The 9,048-nt window shown below is 38.1% G+C and overlaps 1 long non-coding RNA gene across 1 annotated transcript in view; it reads left to right on the forward strand.

The window, feature by feature from the left end:
* The window catches only part of LOC109322901, a 38,393-nt gene extending 30,212 nt beyond the window's left edge, over positions 1-8,181 (forward strand). The window contains exon 3 of the long non-coding RNA XR_002104505.1: positions 7,260-8,181. This is a non-coding gene — a long non-coding RNA (uncharacterized LOC109322901). The remainder of the gene's footprint in view (positions 1-7,259) is intronic.
* Positions 8,182-9,048: the final 867 nt, after the last annotated feature.

Raw genomic sequence — 9,048 nt, forward strand, 5'->3', positions numbered from 1 at the left:
GTAGGGACAGGAACACCAGTACCGTCCACTAGGGAAACAGGCAGCCTCCCATATTACTTATTGGTCATCAAAGTTGTGGCGGGCGAGATTCTGAGGGTGCTACGTTCACCCTAACGTGATGGTAGGGGGCGCTAGGAAGTTCACGGCCGCCCCTAGGCCCCGCTCCCTCACATCAAGGCAGAGGAGGAAATTTTAGCCTACTACTGATTGAACCAAACCTACTCTGTGGATAAACAGAAGGCCTTGGACTCCTTGCACTGTCAAATCAATTCACTGTAAACATCCTACAGTGAAGGCAGTTTCCTTATTGAAATAGCATTTAAAATTAGGCCCTGTGAATTTTCCAGTAGCAGAGTGAACTCTGTTTTGTACTGTACTTTGAATTAAGTACAGACATCTGGAAGCAGGATGTAACTTGACAAGATCCTGCTATTTTACATTATATAATTTTATATGAATTCAGGCAGGTGCCTAATATTTTCATAGGACTTTTGAGCAAAATCTAGACATTTGTTTCTGCCTTCACATTCAGGTAAACATTCACTTGCATATCATCGTATAGAAGAAAAAAGCAAGGACAGAATTTAAGTAGGAGGGTACAATGAAAGTTATCAATAACTTATCTAGAAATGCAGATTGTGTGAACCTTTCCAAAGCAAGCATAAAAAAGCTAAACATGTTAGTAAGCAACACACAGAGATCCTACAATAGCTTATGCTCTGGAAGTTGTGATTCATTTAGAGTACATCTTTCACATATTCCTACCCAAATAAAACAAGCAATACCATAAGGCATGGCCCAAATATAACACTATACAAATCTTTGTTTTCATTATTAAAGATAATGTTATATACAATATACATACACTGTGAAATAGAGTAAAAGTTCTGCAGGTTTTGTATACATGGATACCAAACCAACCAGTAGATTGGAAATACCTTAACAAGAAAGAATTTATGAAGCCTATTTTGCCTCAGTAAAATTGACAATGTTCAATATAGTCCAGTGTTATCAAGATGAAAAATCAGGAAGGGCACTGATTTCAGGGGCTATCCATGAATCCCTATCAACTTCACATATGTGATTTTATTACAGTTTATCTGTAATCATCTGTGCAATCAAGTCATATGACAGCTTTTGGACAGCTAGTGAGGTTGACAACATATTAGAGACCACCTCCTACTGGGGACTATACCATGTTGCTGCCTGTTCTCCTCAACATGCCTTCGAATAAATACAACTAGTCTCCTTAGATAAATTCTCTCTCTGCTGCCAAAACCATTAAACATACACCTCTCAAGCCACCACACAACTTGTTGCAACAGTTGTTCTAGTTTTTCCACTGGGAAAGTCTAATTACTCTTCTAATATATGGATAGTTTTCATAATTTGTAGTAGGAAAAGGCAGAGAGAGATGGGGCAGAAGACAGGAAGATCTTCAGTCTGGTAGATCTGACTTCAGTGAGAGTTTTGCCTGAGTATGGATATCAGGTCCAAGCCCAGAAGAAACACTCTCTCTGACATTGCTTTTTCATAAAAATTTGTAAACATTTAATAAGTCATATTGACCTGCATACAATATCTAAACATTCCATCATTGTTCATGGCAGATGAAAGTAGATATTGTAAATATGTAAAATAATGCATTAGTACATTAACATAAATAACACTAATACATTGCAAAGCTTTGTAGAAAATGGAAAATCACTAATGGAATAATGTGCAGTTGGTTGATTCTTGGAGCAGACACCAATCATACATCATGCTACAATACAATTGCTAAGAGCAGCCAAGAACAACAAAATTATTTAAACTTGTTTTTATGGGCAGGATTAAATGATCTTCGAAGTACTCTGTGTTGAGACATATAACTTAGTTTCAAACATAGCTAATGCAACTTCCCATTTTTCATTTGCATGTAAAGAAGCATCAGAAGAACTTAAAATATTTTTGTTTTTGTGTGTTTAAGCCTACAAAAATGGCAAGCACAGACATTAACGCTTCGGGAATCAACAACCCTCCTTAGTCAGCATGCCTCAGCCCAGCAGGGCAAACCCCTCTCTAGAGATGAGGATTATGGAGCGTCTATGAACATTCAGTTCTTCACTGAAGTTGTCAATAAGGATAGCAATAGATGACAATACTGATTTTTCTTTGCTGGGATAAACACATGTTCTCAAAGAATTGGACTATTTATTTATTTATTATATGGAGGCCTCTGAACATGATGGCATATGGTGATGGTAGCTTTCATTCACTACCAAAGTGGGCTAAATTTGAACAAAGTAATGGAGAAAACCTAATGTTTTCACAGTTCCTCCTAGAACGGTATAGCTCAACATTCATAGAAATATAGTGTTGGAAGGATCTCAAGGATCATACCGCCCAACTTCATGCACAGATGCAATATTCACTACTTATAAACCATCCTAAATATATGTTTATGCGGTCTCTTTTTGCAAACTTCCAACTATTTTCCAGTTGATCTACAGCTGTTTTACTGCAGTTTAAACTCATTGTCTCATGTCCTGTCTTCGGTGGCAAGAGAGAACATTTTTCTCCATCACCTTTCCAGCAGACTTAAGAATATTTGAAAACTGATATCTTGGACATGCTCCACTCCACCCTCTATCCTTAATCTCCTGTTCTCCAAACTAAATATACCTAATTCTTTCAACCTCTTCCTAATATGGCTTGCATTCCAAACTCTATACAATCATTATCGCTTAACTCTGAGCCCTTATTGCCAAAATTTGCCCAAACAGAAAAAAGGCCCTGATTCAGCATGTTCCTAATGGTATTACCCACATTCTTAAGGTGACAGTGCTGTATTGAGGCCAAAAAAGTGCAACTGGACACAAATATGATTCCATTCCAAGAGCAGAGTCCCTTCTGTAAAATACGAACATGCAGATATATTGCGTAGAAAGTAATGCAAGAGCCATACTCTGACATCAGATACACCCTGCAGCCTTTTAAATTTGGCCCTGCCTTTCTTATTAAGGAATGAAAATGCTTCAGCCGAGTTAAGATGACTTGCATACTGAAAGTCCTTGGCTGCTAATGCTGTTGATGCCAGATAAAACAAATAATAGAGCCTGAAGGAATGGAAATCTCTAATTCTTCCATACACTGAATTTATTTATGGTTCACTTGGCATGAAATATTTTTCCCCTTTGGCACCAAATGAGTTTTTAAACCAGAAACAAATTTTGATATTAAAAAAAGAGTCTTGGCCTGTAAAAATGACAACACAAATTAACAGGAATGCACACTTTCACACAGGGAAAGATGATTCATTAACTGCTCTTTCCCTATTGGAGAAGAACCCATTTTTGGCTTGTCCTCAGAGAGTCTGAGGATACTTATAATACAAGCAGCGTTTAGAAAAACTTCATTACACAGAGAAAATTCCAGGCTTCAATTTTTCTTCTTGAGAGAGTTCAGTGGTTGCTTTATTCTCTCTCTCTGTGTGTTTTTATACACAAAATTAGGTTCTAGCAAAGGAAAGTGCATTTATGCAAAAGCAATTCATCAACCACTTCTGTGCTCAGAATTCACTGAGGTAATTTAGATACTTTAATGGCAAGGTAGTTTAGGTAGGTATGCAATGAATGTTTCCCCCCAGCCCCTCCAAACAGCCAGCGTAATGGAAAATGTGTGCTCTAAATGAATCTTTTCAGTAAAGTAATTCTTGTTTTAATTATTTATCAGTTAGCAAATATGAACTATAACTACCTAGCAAACTTCTTTAGACTATCTTTTTATGTTGTTGGAGTGCTCTTATATTAGACAAAGTTTTATGCTAGCTGTAATTAAAAATTGAACGTAGTGCAGTATGCTGCACTATTCTCTCTTGTGACATTAAGTGTGTAGCAAGCTTATACCCCTATGAGAAGACCCTTTGAATCCTTTATTTGCAATATTTTCACCATGGCCTTGACCCCAGTGATGTCAGACATATATTATATTGCCACTATAATTTACTGTTGACATCATGGATTAAATTTGTTGTTTCAGCTAATGCAACAGAGCAAGCAAGGTAGATTGTGAAACAAAGCTACCTACTGAAATACGAGGGTTGTCAAATATAAATTTACAAAAGATATTCAGACTGAGCACAGAAGACAAAAATAAATGGACAGAGAAGCCATTTTTGACAGACTGCAAGGGGCTAGAGACTTAAACTTGAGCACTGTAAATCCAAATGTCACAAAAAACTGCTACGGAGTGTGAGATATGTCTATTTCTCAGGAATATAAATGGTGATATGAAACCAAACTTTCAAGATGCTGTGCATTTTTTAAAAGTATATCACTATTGGTTGATAACAAATTTAGGGATCTTTTCCCTTAGCTTTAAAAGCAAAAGAATTCATCATTTAAATCCAGCCACCAACAAATTAACAATATTTGGGGCAGCTAGACTTGAAAAATGGCAAAATGCTATCTTTCTCCATTTTCTTTATTCAGTAAAAATGCACCATCTTAGTTGATAAAGCATAACTTAAACTTTAGTGCACTGTGTCCAATTAATTAATGTATGATTATATGCACAGCTAAAAATACTATTGCCACCTCTTTTATGTCTCTGGGGAAAGGTGCTATATAAAAGTGAAATATTTTATTGCATGTATGTTATATTATTCACATAATTCAGGATGTGTTCTTTTGCAAAGGATTTACTGCAATTCCAACAGTGATATAGTACGTTAGTGCCTATTGACAGGACTCGATTAAGCATGACATCCAAGAATTCTGGATGGGTAGAAATGCTGTCACACATCCGCTTTTTGCATCCTGTAGAATGTTCTGTGATGCTTTTAAAAATTCCAACTCCTAAAATCATGAAGAAAATAACAAACTGCAAATACGGGAAGAAAATGCTAGCTTGGCCATGCAGCTTAGAGATTTCTAGTTCTCAGCCTGAATCAGCAACAAGAATATGCTATCTTTATTTTACAGCTTTTGGGAATAAATCTAAACATGAGGAAATTAAACCCTGACTCCATGACCTAAATAAATTGTCAAAATAGATTTAAGAGGAACATACTTTGGAGTAGTCACAAGACTATCAACAAAGTAAAGGTGAACTACCAAAATATGTAAATAGGGCAGCACTGTTTCAGGAACTGTGAAGAGACATGACACCTTTTTGTGAGATAGTTGAAATAACTGAAAAATGACTCACATATTTCAGACTGACTCCCTGTGGTTAAAATCCAGTTATGATCCTCCCAATGCACTGCTTTCCTTTGTCAATAAAGGTTCTGAAGTAATGCATAGAAAGAAGAGCACCTACTCCTTATGGGCCCAAGTTTTCATTTCTTCTGTAACCAAATTTCCATTGATTTCACATACATATTACATGTTTAAACCAGGTTGAAGAAATGTAAAGTTAAGATGAACATTTCAGCTTTTCTTACTGTGTCCAAGACATTATGAGATACAACTAAATGATTTATACCATCCAATCTTTCAAAATCTCTCATACAGGAAAATATAGATACTTAAATCTGCTTTGTTGTACTGATAGTCACAGCTTCTTTCAACCTTTATATTGATTTTTTTCTAATTATTCCAATTTTTTAAAACATTTACACTGACACACCTGGATAATGGGTATGGTGTGGCTAATATACCCTGATATGTCATGTGATATAATTATTATGCAACAAATCTGTCATAGTTTCATAGATGTTAGGCTTGGAAGGAACCTATTAGATCGAGTCCAACCCCCTGCCCTGGGCAGGAAAGAGTGGTGGGGTCAAATGACCCCAGCCAGGTGTCTGTCCAATCTCCTCTTAAACACCTCCAAGGAAGGGGACAGCACCACCTCCCTTGGCCTCGTGCAATCAGCAAAAATCACAAATTAAGTAGGTCCCTAGACATCAGTAGATTGTACTTGTAGGGTGCATCTACAAATGCTGATTTAAGGCACATTAGCCATTTTTAGGGTGTGTTAAGGGCATATGTCTACACATGAGCACCATTAATGCACGTTAAGAATGGCAATTTTAGGCCATTTGCGCCTCAATTTGAAACCTAAAAGACAGTTCACACACTGTGTCAATGTGCCTTAGCACGTGGACATGTACACATGTGCCTAAATCACCTTAATGCACATTAGGCAAATGCGCATTAAGTTAGCCATGCATAAAAGCATGTATAGACATGCCTTTAATGAATGCCATGGGAGGGGCAATGTAGTCCATCAGTATTTTTAACTAAGCAAAGAGTATCTGCTAATGTGATATGTTAGCATAAAATGCAGAAACACATGGGGCTGGTAAGAAAAAGAACATATTTTCTTTTTTTAGAAGTGAGCAAAGGTTATCCCCATTTACACATCTAGTGTAACTATAAAACAAACAGGTCCCATCTTTAATTTACCTTTTCTACCTCACTGAATAGCCTAGGTGTTAGAGAATTGTGTTCAGATGCATTCACCAGACAAAAAGTGTTTCCTATTATTAATGGCTGGAGGAGCCCTCTGTGTAATCAAAGGGCACAGCTGCAGTGATATACGGCCACTGACAAACCTAGAGATCTTTCCTTCTCAGTGCTACGAGCCGACCAGCTAACAGCAAGGAACTTCCAGTGCAGTATATCTGCAAGATAAATAGCACAAGATATGAATATATGTAGTGCTTACAGTCTTGAAAAGTATTGTTATATCCCCCACATACAATCATTCTAAATATGACTTGGGTGCATTTTTCACTATTTTAGAGCTATTCTTGCTGTTTGTAAATAGAAATAGTTTCTGAGCAGAGATTTAAAACCCTCTAACTGTGCTGCTTTCTGTGGTCTGATTTGGAAAACTGGTGCCTCCACAACTGATGTGTCAGCAGAGAAGCTTTCCTGAGATTCATAACCTTCTTTTACAGTGACAAGCAACATGGAACTTGTCTTTGAAAGGAATTATCTAAAGAATATACAAGAAATCATTTTTATTTTGTTGATCAACAATGTCAACATAATCTAGAGGAAGAATTCAGACTCTTTAAATATGCATCTGTAAAAAAGGAAATTATTTCAGTTATTTTATTAATTTTTTTCGTTCTAAATTGCTATGGCATTTTAGCCCTTTGGGGTTTTTTTAAATCATGCATGATATGTATTAGTATTTTCATATGCTAAGAATGTATCACAATTAATACACAGACTAGGAAAAGAATATATGAGGAGATTTCCAAAGAAAAGCAAGACTTAAAACATTTGACTTATATAAAATGATGTGTTCTTTTTCTTTTCTAGACTTTCATTATTGTTGGGATAGCTGTGCTTGCCATTCAGATTTCCATGAAAAATAAAAAGTGAAGCACTGAATGGGCAAGGCCAGCCCTTTCATCAGATCAATGGCAGAAACATGTCCACACATACAGAGGAAGTCAATGCAGCTCTGTGACCTTTTCATGAACTTTCTAAGAGATGCAAAGATCATTCAAGAAGGCAAAGGTCAGCATTCATGCTGGTCACAAACAAAAATCAGATTTAGCTATGCATTGAAAGATAGTTACTAGTCCTTCTGTTTATTCAAAAATACACTGATAAAACACTTTATGCATGAAAAATTTAGCAGTTTAATATTTACAGCATTAGCATAGCCCAACTCTGCTATACTCATTTGCTTATTTATCAGAAATTATGCAAATTATGCATGATATGGGTCATATGTAATGTACATACCAAAGCAAAAAAATAGTTTTAATAGAGGAAAGGAAGAGACCAAATTGGAGGAAGGTCTTGAAATGCAAAATAAATACAGATATCCTGCTTATCCAATTTATACAAAAATATTACAAGATATGTTGGCCAATATGCTGTAATACCTTTGAAGAAAAGCACGAGTTAAGGGTAAGGTAACAGTAAACAGAAAATTCGGTCTCAGGTCTAAATTATTTTTCTGTTATAAATTACTGCAGTATTTGGTAATAGTAGATTAAGAATCTTAAATATAACAGATCTAAAATAAAATACATAACATAGTATAATTGTGACAAAGGCATCTTCCAGGCCCGGTGTTAGTATGGCCCTGCTTTTGTCTCTGGGCAAACCACCTGCCTTGCTCACCTGCCATGCCTTGTTGATAAATGGTTATGAGGTCAAATAGGTAGAAACCTGCCCTTCGTGCACCCAAAAGACTGTGGGTGATCAGTACACGCTCCTACGATCTGTATATGTGTCCCATGCCTCACTGATGTCTCACCATGTGATGATACTCTGGCTCAGGGCCAGACCAAACTGGGCACACAGTTGTATCTTTATCATACTGCCTGCTTTGGGGCCACACACACACCACCCCTCTCTCACCAGGGCCTCTTGCATTCCACTGGCTCTTACCTGGTCTCTTGCATACTGCCTATCCAGGCCACACTCACTCTGCCCTATTCTGTGCAGGTCCTCAGGCTTTTCTCTCCACCCCTTGGTCAGCCCTGGCATGGTCTTTTGGGCCTCTCCTGTGACCCTCACCGGAACGGGAGCAATTACTCAACTATGGGCCTGCTTTACCCTTGCCCCTCACTGGACCACTATGCCCATCTCTCAGGCCACAACTCTACCCCTTTACACTAGGGCCTGGGGTCTTCCACCCCTTATGACTCAGCCACTCCTCTCTGAGCTTAACTGGCCCCACAACTCTGCCCTGCAACTCTCAGGGCCTGGGGTCTCACACCCCCTTGGGCTCAGGTGCTGCTCATTCAGCATGCTTGGCCCACCTCCAGGGTCCAACACAAGCTACTCTGCATGCCTGGCCCCCCCCAACTCTCCTAGTCACCCACCCAAAGAAGGGGGAAGAGATTTAGGTGCCCCAACCCACCTTACACCAGGGAGGTGATCAGTCCTGGTATTTATGTAGTTCTGCCCTGCCACAGGCAAGCCATCAGGCCTCCCTATCCCAGCAGGGTGCAGTTTTAGGTCATGCAATCTTAGGCCTAGTGGAGACATGGTGGGATGAAACATTTGACTGGGCATTAGACATAAAGGGCTATAGGTTGTTTAGAAGAGATAGGAAGGGGAAAAAAGGTGGGGGGGTTGCGCTCTATGT

Source organism: Crocodylus porosus, unplaced genomic scaffold, assembly GCF_001723895.1.
Source record: "Crocodylus porosus isolate Cpor-Errol unplaced genomic scaffold, CroPor_comp1, whole genome shotgun sequence".
In the NCBI taxonomy this organism is placed as follows: Eukaryota; Metazoa; Chordata; order Crocodylia; family Crocodylidae; genus Crocodylus; species Crocodylus porosus.